Source organism: Symphalangus syndactylus, chromosome 5 (genome assembly GCF_028878055.3).
Source record: "Symphalangus syndactylus isolate Jambi chromosome 5, NHGRI_mSymSyn1-v2.1_pri, whole genome shotgun sequence".
In the NCBI taxonomy this organism is placed as follows: Eukaryota; Metazoa; Chordata; class Mammalia; order Primates; family Hylobatidae; genus Symphalangus; species Symphalangus syndactylus.
Window position 1 is genome coordinate 36287449 of NC_072427.2, and position 12602 is coordinate 36300050.

Here is a 12602-nt window from a genome sequence, read left to right on the forward strand (position 1 = left end):
GGAGCTCCCTAGCTTCCTTAACATCTAGATCCGTGTGGCTGGAAACACTAACCCCTGCCTTATGGTTCAAGGTCTCCCCTGCGACTTCACTTGGTTAGGCCAGAGCTTAGGGTGCCAGCATGGCCTCGGCCTCCTGGGCCCTCCCTCATGCACCACGTGGAGGTATGGAGTAGGGCACAGGGGAAGAGAGGAAGAGAGGGCCCTGGAGGCTGAGTCTCTTCCCTGGGCAGCTCAAACCTGCCACATAGAGCATCAGACAGGACAGGAAAGACATCCCAATAAGGTTCTGAGCACACTGCGTGACAAACATTCTAGGGCCACACTCTCATTCTTTTTTTCTCTCCCACTTAGAAAAGTGGCAAAGTAGCACCACACTCTGCTTCCTAAAGGCCTTCCCACTTCACCCCGTCCCCAAAACCCACCACACATTTCTCACGGGCTCTGCCACCCATACAGCATCCTAGCGTCTCATCATCTTTCTGGCTACTGTCTTCCTCCTTTTTCTCTGTTTTTGTTTCCTTTCTGTTTTTTTTTCATTAATCTCCCATCTCAGGAGCAAAAGTGAGAAGGTTTCCATCTTCAGCAGCAAGCTAGCTTATTCTCTGGGAGTCCAGCTGGCGCGTTTGCCCTCCATGTCTCTCTCTCCAGTCCACTGACTTATTCAGAAAGTGTCTCAAAGTCAGTTCCCATTCCATGTGGAATGTTAGTTCCAGCTGTTAGGACAGTAAATGTTTCACCTCATTACTAATGTGTGTATACACACACACACACACACACACACTACATATAGCTGTAGCTATAAAATCACATATCTCACTATCTTCATATATAGACAAATTGTGCCTAAGCAGTCCTTATGAGCAATGTTTTAAATGATGCACTAATTGTCATATCTTCATAAAACTAACATGACTGGCCCTCCCTTCTCTGGTTCCCCTTCTCACTCCCTTCCTCCTACACCGTTACCTTTCCACCGTTGCAACTCCCATCCCAGGTGTGCTATATAGCACACGAGGTGTAAATAGTTGTCATCCTGAGAGCTGAGCAAGGCAGCTATGCTTGACCATGTGTGTTCCCAGGGGAACCCCAGTGCCATCGAGGCTGTCCTGTAAGGACTGTGAGGGCTGTCCCCTCGCTAATCTGTGACTTGTGGTTTCTTCTAGATGAGTCAGCCAAGGTGGGGATGTGAAATGAATCAAGTAGATGTGTGTCAGTGATGCTCTGGAGAATGATGCCAGCCTTAATGGCTTCACACAAAACAGCCCCAGAACTCCTGGCTCTAGATGTACATCCAGGCCAGGCTCTCCCAACTCCAGCACAGTTCAGATAATATGGACTGCCCTGTACACTGAAGGATGCTTAGCAGCATCCCAGGCCTCTACCCACTGGATGCCAGGAGTACCCCCAAGCCCTCAGCTGGGACAACCAAAAATGTCTCCTGATATTGCCAAATGTCTCCCTGGAAAGTAAAAATCACCCCTCAGCTGAGAATCTGTGCTCTATAGCTGTATAGATAAATATTGTGTATACGGCAATGTATACATACATACAAACAATTAAATATTTATATGTCCTTATTTTAAGTTGGCATCTGATATAAACTTTTCATTCAATCAGCATATGTGCAAAACAGAAATGTGACATATTTTCTTCCTTTTCTTTTAAAAATTAATGTCATCTGTGATAATAGTGACATTTGTGATAACTAAATAAATAGAACCATCATATATCTTTCTGTGAAATTGGCATTGAAGCAGCAGTGAGAAGGGGGTTTTGGAGTGTCAGTTGCCTTCCCCTGGACCCACCATGGCTCCTGCCTCCTGGAGCTTTGAGAATGCAGATGGATAGTATAAACCAAAAATAAAGTTCTAAGCCCCCCCAGCCATCTGAATGGACCCCTCCTCTTGGCCAAGGGCATTCCAAAGTTAACCTGAAAAACCAATTCAGGACATGATGGGAACAGAGAGCTGGACATGCCTCATTATACCATCCTCCCTTTTGGAATTACTGATAGAGGACTCTTTAAATCTGATAAGAAACATTTACAGTCTATTCTTGGCTGGGGGCAGTGGCTCACACCTGTAATCCCAGCATTTTGGGAGCTGAGGCAGGTGAATCATTTGAGGTCAGGAGTTCCAGACCAGCCTAGTCAACATGGTGAAACCCCATCTGTACTAAAAATACAAAAATTAGCCAGGCGTGATGGCAGACACCTGTAATCCCAGTTACTCAGGAGACTGAAGCACAAGAATCGCTTGAAACCAGGAGGTGGAGGTTGCAGTGAGCCGAGATTGCACCACTGCATTCCAGCCTGAGCAACAGAGCAAGACTTTATCTCAAAAAAAAAAAAAAAAAAGAAAGAAAAGAAACATTTACAATCTATTCTCTCTAAAGCCTCCTACCTGGAGGCTTAATCTGCATGGTAAAACTTTGGTCTCCACAACCCCTCATCGTAAACCCAGATATCCTTTTCTATTGATTCTAAGTCTTTAGATAATAATTCTTTCAACCAATTACCAATGAGAAAATCTTTTAATCAGGTTGTCCCACCTTTCCCGACTGAACCAATGTACGTTTTACACATATTAATTGACGATTTATGTCCTCCTAAAATGTATAAAATCAAGTTGTAGCCTGACCACCTTGGGCACATGTTCTCAGAATCTCCTGAGAGCTGTGTCACAGTCCACTGATCACTCACATTTGGCTCAGAATAAACCCCTCCAAAAATATTACAGAGTTTGACTTTTTTCGTTGACAACAGTTAGGGGTCCTAGTCACTTGGCATTTGTCTTCTCTAGCCAAGACACCTCAGAGATCCCTGTGCAAACCAATTCAAAGGGGAAAGGAAAGATGAGCTGATCTTCAGTTACACAGGATTGCTATCTACATCAGCCCCAATATAATACATTCTCAAGATAGGATAGATTATGGTGCAATAAAACATAATCCAAAAAACTGCAGTGGTGCAAGGCATTCCAGGTCTGTTTCTCTCTCATCTTCATGGCAATTACAGGTCATGCTCTATGTTGCTGTTATCTCATTCTGGGGCCCAGGCTGGCTAAGCAACCACACTGGGGAACATGAGGAAGTACATACTCACTCGGAAAGTGCCTGCCTCAAAGTGGATGTCACTTCTCTCACATTTCATTGACCAAATCAAGTCACATGCCCATGCCTGAGTTCAACAGGTGCCTCCTGCAGAAGGAGGACAGGGAATTGATGGACAGTCATAGAGCTCAGCACACTTGCTTAACTTCTCTACTCAGAGGTTCCTTCAGTGCCTCCCAGCACACTAGGGCCCCACCCTATCCTGTCTGATGCTAACCCTCTTCTCTTCTTCAGCTGGACATTTTCCAAAGTCTCTCTCCTCTCCCACCCCCAGCTAGTAATAATTTTCAGAATCTTCATCATTAGCCACCATATCTCCACCCCCTTCCATTCATCAAAGATAATCAAGACATCATTTTTAAACCCAAAGTCTAAAGTTCCCTTCCAATTCTGGACTCACAGGACTTATTTCTCAGGACTGTTTAAAAAGAGAGGTTACAGCACGGTTTCTAGGCAATGGCACTCTTGACATTCTAGACTGGATAATTGTTTGTTGCAGGGGGTTGTCCTGGTCATTGTAGGATGTTTAGCAGCATCCCTGGCTTCTACCCACTAGATATCTGTAGCAGTCCCCAAGTTATGACAACCAAAAACATCTCCCGATTGCCAAATACTCCCTGGGAGGAAGGGGACAAAATTGCTCCCAGTTGAAAACCACTAGTCTACAGAAGTTCCAGCCCATTGCCGCTCCTGGCTAATTATTTATTTATATTACATGAATCTACTGAGTACTTGCTAAGTGTCCACCCCTTCATCAACAAACACAAACTGGGCACCTACTTCAGACACTGGCTGAAGGCAAGAGGTGCCAAGATCACATAGGTGTGGTCCCTGCCCTCCAAGCACTCACATTCAGTGCAAGAAGCCAGCAGACATGTTAAAATATAAGTTCGGCACAATACAATATGTTCATGGCTCTGTGAGCAAATTGCCATGTGAGCTCAAAACAGAAGTTTTTGGCAGGGAAAACTACACAAAGAAGTTAAGACCACTGGAAAGTAATGATGCTTCATGTTTACACCATACTTTGTGATTTGCAAAGCACTTTCGCATATGTTAACTGCCTTGATCCTGAAACAACCTTGAGAGGCGGTTGTTGCTCTCCCCATTTTGCAGATAAGCAAAGCGAGGTTCAAAAGGATTCAGCGACTTCCCTAGATCGCGCAACAACTGAGTGGCAGAAGTGGGACTAGTTCTGCCACTAGTTGGGTGCCTCAACTCCAAAATTGTTTTCTCCTGTTCCCCTGCAGAACTTAGGAAGGCTGCAGGGAGCTGAAGGGCCATTGATGCCACAGCAGGACAATCATACTTCCCACACCCATGTACCCAAGGCGAAGGTGCCTGGCCTCGAGCAAGATTAGGACTATTAGATCAGGAACATGGAATGTAAGGAGAAGAGAAACAGTCAACTCTTTCCATTTCAAAATAGAACTTCGGTACTCATAGCAGAGGCAAGTTCTTGAAAGATAAGGCTTTTGATCTGCAAAAACTGTTTTTTTTTTTTTTTTTTTTTTTTTTCAGTTCTAAAAGCCTAGTTTTAGCATCATCAGAAGCAAAGCTCTGAAGGAATTGGGGCATAAAATCTAGATTAGAAAAAGGAGAGCTGGAGAACCAGACTGCCATGCTGCCGAGATTAGACATGGATAACTAAGAGGGGTGGGGTGGGCGGAGGCAGAGGTGAGAGCAGCAGAAGGAGCTACTGATATGTGAGGCGGGGACAAGGAATCACATGCTTGACTCCTCCTGTGGTCCAATCTCAGTGGGACAGGAAGTATCAGACCCAGAAATCTCTGGCCAGTTTGGGAAACAAGAAAGGAGGGGCCTTGGGATGATAACAAACCTTAGAGGGAGCTCCCTGTCCAGTGGAGGAGCCCAGACATGTGGACCCAGAGAGTGCCACTCCCTCAGCCTGGTGCAGAGAGAATAGATGGGCTTCTCCATGCCCACAAGGAGCGGGGCAGAGGGGTTACCTGAAAGGCAGAGCCTCGCAGGGGACTCACAACAACGGGAGAGGATGTCCTGTGAGATCAGATGAGGACACTGTCATGTCCCAGCTGATGCCAGCCAGGAGGGGAACAACTGTCTGAACACCACACTGGATGGCAGATGTCAGCAGATGTTGACGAGTGAGTCTCATTGGAATGAGATGGAGAACAACACAGTCCAACAAATATCCAGAGACTCACTCTGATTGGAAAAGGGCATGTCACAGGTCCAAGCCCACTGAACCAATCACTGTGGTCAGAGAAGTGAGCGTTTCAATTGGAGGGAGGCTCTTCTTGCTCCACGTATCTTCTTTCTCAGTTTCTCCCCCCAAAGGCAACCACTGTTTATGGTTTCTTGTGTATCTTTTCAGAATGAGAAGTTCTCCATTTACACAAACTCATCTATGTGTATGTGGTCCCTCACTTTCTTTACTCAGTGTCAGCCTACCATACGCACCCCATTACACTTAGGTTTTTGACCTAACCCATCCTACAGACTTTATATCTGCTCTTATGAAAGCTGCCAATGACCTCCATGTCATCAAATACTCTCTACTACTCCACAGCTGAGTAGGGGAGCCAGGTGGTGCCAGGAGAATCCATTTCTCCTGACTCATGGTCCTGTGTTCTGTCCCATGCCCGTGCCTGCCCAGCACCCCCTGGCCACCACCCTGTATGAGCCAATCATGTCCATCTAAGGCACAATCTGGAGACAGACGTGAAACCACGTCCCCCCAACCCCCATCACAGCACCTGAGCCCAGTAACCTGAATACAAGCCTTCCTGGAAACAGGGACCTAGCCAACACCCTCACCACTCAAAGTGGGGTCCAAGGACCAGCATGAGCAGCAGTATTGCCTGGGCACTTTTAGAAATGCAACATCTTAGGCCCTTTGCAGAATCCTGGTCTTTATTTAAACAAGATTCCCCAGGGGGATTCTTGGGCATATTTAAATTTGAGAAATGCTGGTCTACCTGCCTTCTTTTGAGCACTTGGACTTTTCCAGCCCAAGAGGCTTCCAGTTCACAGGCTGTTCCCGCACTTTGCTGCTGATATAAATACTCTCATCGCTGCTGTATTGGGTTTACATTTAAGGATTCCCAAAATACACCTGGCCCTTGTGTACACAAAGATGCTAGTGGCTCTCCAGGTTGCAAAGAGGTGAATTAGGGAAACCCTGATCCTTTTTTGCCATCAATGGCCAGAAAAGGTTTGCAGGGGCCTCTTAGATATTCCTGCTTCTGTGCTTCCCTCACCTCCTGGCACGGGATGCCTGCTTGCCTTTCCCCTGAAATACTGTGTTTATAAACAAAGCCACATATGAACCCATAAAGGGAAGTCTAAGTGGGATCCCTGCACTACAGGGCCCAGCATCTCCTACGGAGGCAGCTGATTCTCAGGAAGTGATGAAGGAGCCATCCAGAATGGTCAGCCCTCTCTCTTGGGGCATTTTGGATGAAAAGCCACCCTCCTGGAGTACAGCAGAAAAGCCTCCCAGCTTTTACTGTGGTTCTTGGTTCCTATCCTCCAGCGCAATTTAATTTTTTAAATAGATGTCAGTCCCTATTTTTTTGATAAATGGCTGAGTTTTTAACACGTGGACATGTTATAGAAAAGAGCAGGTATGGGTCATGCGAAAGCTTGGTGAACAAAAGAAAGAAAATAGGAAAGCTTTTATCTTCTCACCATTTAGCACAAAATTATAATGGTAGGAATACTTTCTAATTCCACAGCAAGGCAATGTCTACCCACACCATATGAGTCCATGAGAATGTGTGTTGACATTACTTAAAGGGGGTGTGGGAATGGGAGATGGGGTTGGGGTGTGTGGGAGGAGGTAGGCAGATTTGACCATTTGTGTTATTACTAAAAAGTTCAAATCAAAAGCAAAGCAAAACAATGTACTATACCACTTCCTTATTTCTTTATTTTTTTGTTTTGATGGGATTTAACATAAAATAATGCTGACCTAGCTGAAATCTTCAGAATGTGAAGTCGACATCAGATCTCCATGCACCATATTTTTGACTTGCAAATGCCTTCCAAGAATAGCTGGAGTGTCCTTATTAAGCCCGGCTTGTGATACATCCTTACTTAGCACCGTCTGCTCCAGCACTGTATAATTCATGGACTTGCCTTATGAAGTTAGGGAGGGATGGAAACCGTGACCAGCCCATGAACCCAAGCTGACACTTCAATTATTTCAAAAGGAACACAGAGAAAGCTGAAATCTGACCTGCCTCTCAGCCCCATCCTTGGTGACGCCCAGCCGGCCTTTCTTTAGCCAGGTTCCAGGTCCGTCTGCATCAATGCTGGGGGCATCGTATTCGGCCAAGGGAAACTGTCATCTTAGTTCCAGCCTTATACTCAGCGGTGACCCGGCATCTCTGGTGAGGACGGGGCAGCTCAAGAAACAAGCCTGAGGGTCCATGGTGTTTAGAGTTGAGTTTCACTAATTTTAGCAAACAAGGATGAGCCTGATCATGGTAATAATAATCACTATAGTTACCATATATGAGCTCTTCCAGGCTGCCAAGCCCGGTACCAAGCACCGTTTAAGTATTACCTCATTTAAAGCATAGAGCAAAGTAGGAATTATTGTCCCGTTTTACAGAGGAAGAGACTGTGTCCCAGAAGCTGCCCTAAAGCCACGGATAATGACAAGAAAGTTCTGGATTCAAACACAGGTCTGTTGGGCCCCAAAGCACATGTTCTTAATGAGTGCTTTGCAAAGGGAGTGCCCTAAGGCCCAGGGCTGGGCACCATTGTCATATGGGAAGAAAATAACAGAAATGTTACATATGCTTTAAAATCTCATTTCAAAATTTCTATTTTTGCACATTTTCATACATATTATTACAACTGAATGTACATAGTGAATGAACAAAGATATATTATGTTTTATATTGACTGACCTTATGCAGGGCACCCTTTCTCATCAAGACCACCCCGCTCATGGGGGCTTCCATTCCCCAGGGCAGGTGACCCTCTTATATGACCTTCATGGCCCATAACTCCATTGGTAATTATCCTTATTAGATTGTTTCTTGCTTTTTTTTTGTCCCCCCACTGCAATGGAAACTCCCCAGGAGTTTGGATGCTTCATGACTGCTGAGACCCAATGCTTTGCACTGACGGTGCTCAGGCACATATATTGATGACGGTGTGGTCTGATTTTTTTTTCTTAATTGTAAAGTTTTGAGGCCACTGCTCTTCACTCCTCCCTTGTAGTGATCCCTGACCAGGTTTTCCACCAATGGGCTCTATGCAACCTGGCCTCTGTCCTCAGGATCCTTTTTGAGATCCTCCTCTGAGACCTCTTTAGCCCCATGTGGACATCGGCAAGCTTGACTTCCCCAACGGCCTGGCATACGAAGAAACAGATGCATCTACAATCTGAAGACTACTTCTAATTTGTGGTGGGAGCTCTGATCAGCCATGCACCTCCCTCAGTCTCAGCATCCTTGTTTGCAAGCAGGAGGGGCTTTACCATAGGGGCCTTGGCCCCATCAGGACCTGTGAGGCTGAGACTCCACGTCCAGGCAAAAACGTGCCCTCCTTATGTTTAGTTTCATAAGCCTGCAGCTTTGGGAAGGGGCCACACTCCTGCTGCTGCCCCTCCAGCCAGGTGTGTCACCTTCATGGTGATCCCGCCCCTCTCCAGGTCTCAGTACTTTCACCTGTTCTGAGTGAAGGAGGGGTTGTGGATTATCCTGGAATCTAATGAGCTAGGTATCGTGCATACCCTTGGAAAATTCACAAGAACTCTCTAGATGAACCTCACATTCCTCGGCTTCTGTCATCATAGATCCAATTTAGCAGATGGCAGGGGCTTCTGATCATTCAGAAGGTATTTCCTGAGCACCGTCAGTGCAAGGCACTGGGTCTCAGCAGAGATGAAGCATCCAAACTCCTGGGGAGTTTCCATTGCAGTGGGAGGACAAAAAAAAAGCAAGACACAATCTAATAAGGATAATTACCAATGGAGTTATGGGCCATGAAGGTCATATAAGAGGGTCACCTGCCCTGGGGAATGGAGGCCCCCATGAGCGGGGTGGTCTTGATGAGAAAGGGTGCCCTGCATAAGGTCAGAAGAAGAGCTGTCTGAGAGGAGGAAACAGTCAAAGCAAAGGCCTGGGGAAAGAATGTGTTTGGTTTAGTCAAGGGACAGAAGAAAGTGCAGAGTGGTTGGGGCTAAAGGAGCAAGGGCGGGATGTAGGCAGGGCTGTATGGACAGCTAGGTGATAACTCAGTGCAGAGAAAACACCACCCATGGGTACCAGCACTCCTGCCCCAGACAGGTCCAAATTCCCCTTCGAGATACCTGCTTGATTTGAGCATCCAAGGGAGCCCTTGCCACTTAATACTAAAGACTGGGAGAACTTAACTGGAAGCTCAGATCGTGCAGATGGCTCACCCCATCCCACCCCTGGCTCCCTGACTTGGGAGGCTCTCTTTTCCCCACCTCCACGTCTCTCTTCCATCAAAAGAGGGTCTGGCAGCTACTGCTTTGGTGGTGATTGAGATGTGCCTGGCAGCATGTCTGCAGCGACCATCTCCTGGGCTGTGCTCTGCCCCTGTAGTCAGCCACCCACCCTCGCTGGGCTTTGAAGCCGGGAGCTCATCTTGAAGGGTTTCTCCCTAGCTCGAGGCAGGCTAACCAGGGGAAACCGGTGTCTCAGCTGAGGTCCTCTCCTCCCTCTGGGTGTCTGGAAGCACCAACAAACCCTCAGCTCTCAGGGTTAACAAAGTCTGGAGGCAGGGCAGGGACACACAGACTGCAGTGTTCACAGCCACCACCCAAAGTGAGTGACACAGAAACACAGTCCCCTGTGTGCCTATCAGCCAGATCCAGCCCCTAAACACACAGGGCCCAGGGAGAGGCAGGCTTCCTCCAGGAAAGGAAGGCTGGGTCATAGTTGCTGGGGGTGAGAGGGCACCCCAGAGATGCCCCACAAAATGAGCAAGCTGACAAGAGTAATCCCAGTTCATATTACGTACCCACTATGTGCCAGGCTTCACACTCGGCTCTTGACACTCAAAGCTCCTTACCTTACCGCACCTTCACTCAGTGAGCCTGAGACTCCATGGTTAGTACCACCCCATTTTATAGATGAAGAAACTGAGGTTCTGAGAAATAAACTAACAGCCCTAACTGCGCTAGGAAGTGGCTGAGGGGAGTTGGACCCGGCCTGCTGCCTCTGCCCCGTCTCTGCCTCCTCAAGGCCTAGAGTCTGTGCTGACCCTTTGCAGAGGTCAAGCCTAGGTCAGCTGCATGGGGTGCAAGCAGGGACATGATCTCTATGATTGATGAGCTTACAGTCAAATTGCAGAGACAAGAAAGCACTCAGGAAATGATTCTAGAGGAGGAGAATGTGGGGCTGAATAACGGAGAAAAGCGCATTGAACTTGGGAGTCATACAGACACGGGTGGGGACCTGAGCCCTCTGAACCTCAGTTTCCTCACCTGTAAAATGAGCGTCATCCTGAGTCCTGCTCAAGGTGGTCCTAGGCCCCCGTGAGTGCTGGCACAGTACTCAGCGTGCCATGAGAATTGTACAAATGTTTCCTTGCTTCTTTCTTAGCATTATTTTTCTATTCCTCAAAATAAGTGTAGTAAGACTTTGGAGAAGGAAGGACTCCATGTGGCCTAGAATAGTCAGGACAGGTTTCCTAGAGGAGCTGGGACCTGGGCCTCCCCTGGACTTGCTGCATCTGATCTCAAGCAGAGCTGAAGGTGTCATTATTTGCCAAGTATGCCATTGTTCTGAGATTCAGTTTCCTCATCTGTAAATGGAGATAAGCGTAACTAATTTATCAACAGATCACACACACAGAGCTGTCCAGCAGGATGGAAGGAAGCGAGGAACCCAGAGATTTGGGTCCAGCCAGAGTTCTGCCACTATGGTGTTAGCCTAGGCAGTTCACATTTTGTCTATATGATTTTGTCTCCTCATCTGTGAAATGGGAATTTTTTATTTTGAAGTCACTAGGTGAGTCACTTCACCTCCCTAGAAGCTGCTTCCTCATTGGTAAAATGACCTAGTTGTAGTTCTCTACATTTTTTTCTCTTGAGTTTAAAGCCCCTGTGGCTTGGATTCTAAGCTAGTGCCCACCCTGTCCCCATACCCTCTCCACCCACCATGCCAGCCAAGATGATACACCCTTGGGGAACTGTGTTCAGGTCTGGAGAGAGAACAGAAATGCTTCTGGGCCATATCCTCTTTCCAGATGGCCTTTAAGAGAAACAAGAGGGACAGGTAACAAGGAGGAAGAAATTGACCTTGAAAACACAAATTGACCTTGAAATGTAAGCCAAACTCTCCCAGATAGCTGCCGGCAGGGTCCCCCCACTCCAGCGGCCCCCATCAGCTACAGAGGCACTTCAGAGCACTTCCTGTCTCATTTGGGGCAGGGCTGGCCAGGATGCTCGTGCAGCCCAACCCCAGCCTGGGTAGGGTGCTCTGACCACAGGCCGGTCACACGTAAGGGCAAACAGAGGACTGTTTTTGATCAATGGTTAGGAGCCAGTGGCAGGTGACAAAACCTGGTGAGCGTGAGCAGCCACAAGTGGGCCCTGGGCTCCTGGGCATGGAACTCTCCCCACTCTTGGCTTCCCACTTCCTGGGGTGCATTTCTCTCTTACAGCCCCACCCCACACCATCACCCTCACTCAGTGGCAAACTAAACACTGTCCCTCCTAGCTGGACAGGGGTCTACACCTGGGACACCGTCAGTGGGGTGTTAGGGTTAGGTCGTTTGCCAAGTTCAGGATTGGGACACTCAGCTTTGAGCACCTCCTGCTATATGGAGGGCTCCTCAGAAAGGGAGTTCTGGAGACTTATGGCCCAATTTCCCTAGTCTCTAGAACAGAGCTCCACTTCCTAGGGAGCTTTCTCCAGTGCCCTCCCCACCATTTCCTCCAGCATTATCTTCTTCTCAGGAGGAGGGGAAAAGGCCACAGGAGGAAGTAGAGGAGGGTGGGCAGGAGCCAGCTAGGGGGTCAAGAGGGATCAGATGGGCACAGAGCCAGCTGATGGGGCTGCACACACCAGCCTCACCCTCTTTCTGCCTCTTCCCTCCCCCTCCTTTCTTCCCCTCATAGACGTTAACTGAGCAGCTGCTATGTGCCAGCCCTGTCTGAGTTCCTGCGTATGCACATCTGCCTCACACTCAGACTCTGCACTCTGGCCTGCTCTCCTGCTGAGGCAGAGGGACCCTGTGGCGAGGGAGAGCAGAAAGAGCTCCTCAGCCTATGAACCTGGCCACTACCACAATTTTAGAAATGTGGTCACTGAGGGCCTGAAAAAAAGCCTTGCTCAAAGGCAACCCTCTTGGGACCAAGGCTCCTGCCTGCTGAGGCTGACAAGGTCCTGGCCAGGCAGCACAAATTCCATGCAGGGATGTCCCTGGGGCCCCTGCTGTGCACCCAGCACTGTGTTGGACTGTGGGGACACGGGGTGAGTCAGGCCTGATCTGGGGATGGGGACACAAACACACACAGA

The 12602-nt window shown here is 47.9% G+C and overlaps 1 long non-coding RNA gene across 1 annotated transcript in view; it reads right to left on the minus strand.

Annotated features, from left to right (window-relative positions):
- The window catches only part of LOC129482324 (uncharacterized), a 108022-nt gene that overhangs the window by 14849 nt on the left and 80571 nt on the right, over positions 1–12602 (minus strand). The window contains exon 5 of the long non-coding RNA XR_008657663.2: positions 3104–3198. This is a non-coding gene — a long non-coding RNA (uncharacterized lncRNA). The remainder of the gene's footprint in view (positions 1–3103; positions 3199–12602) is intronic.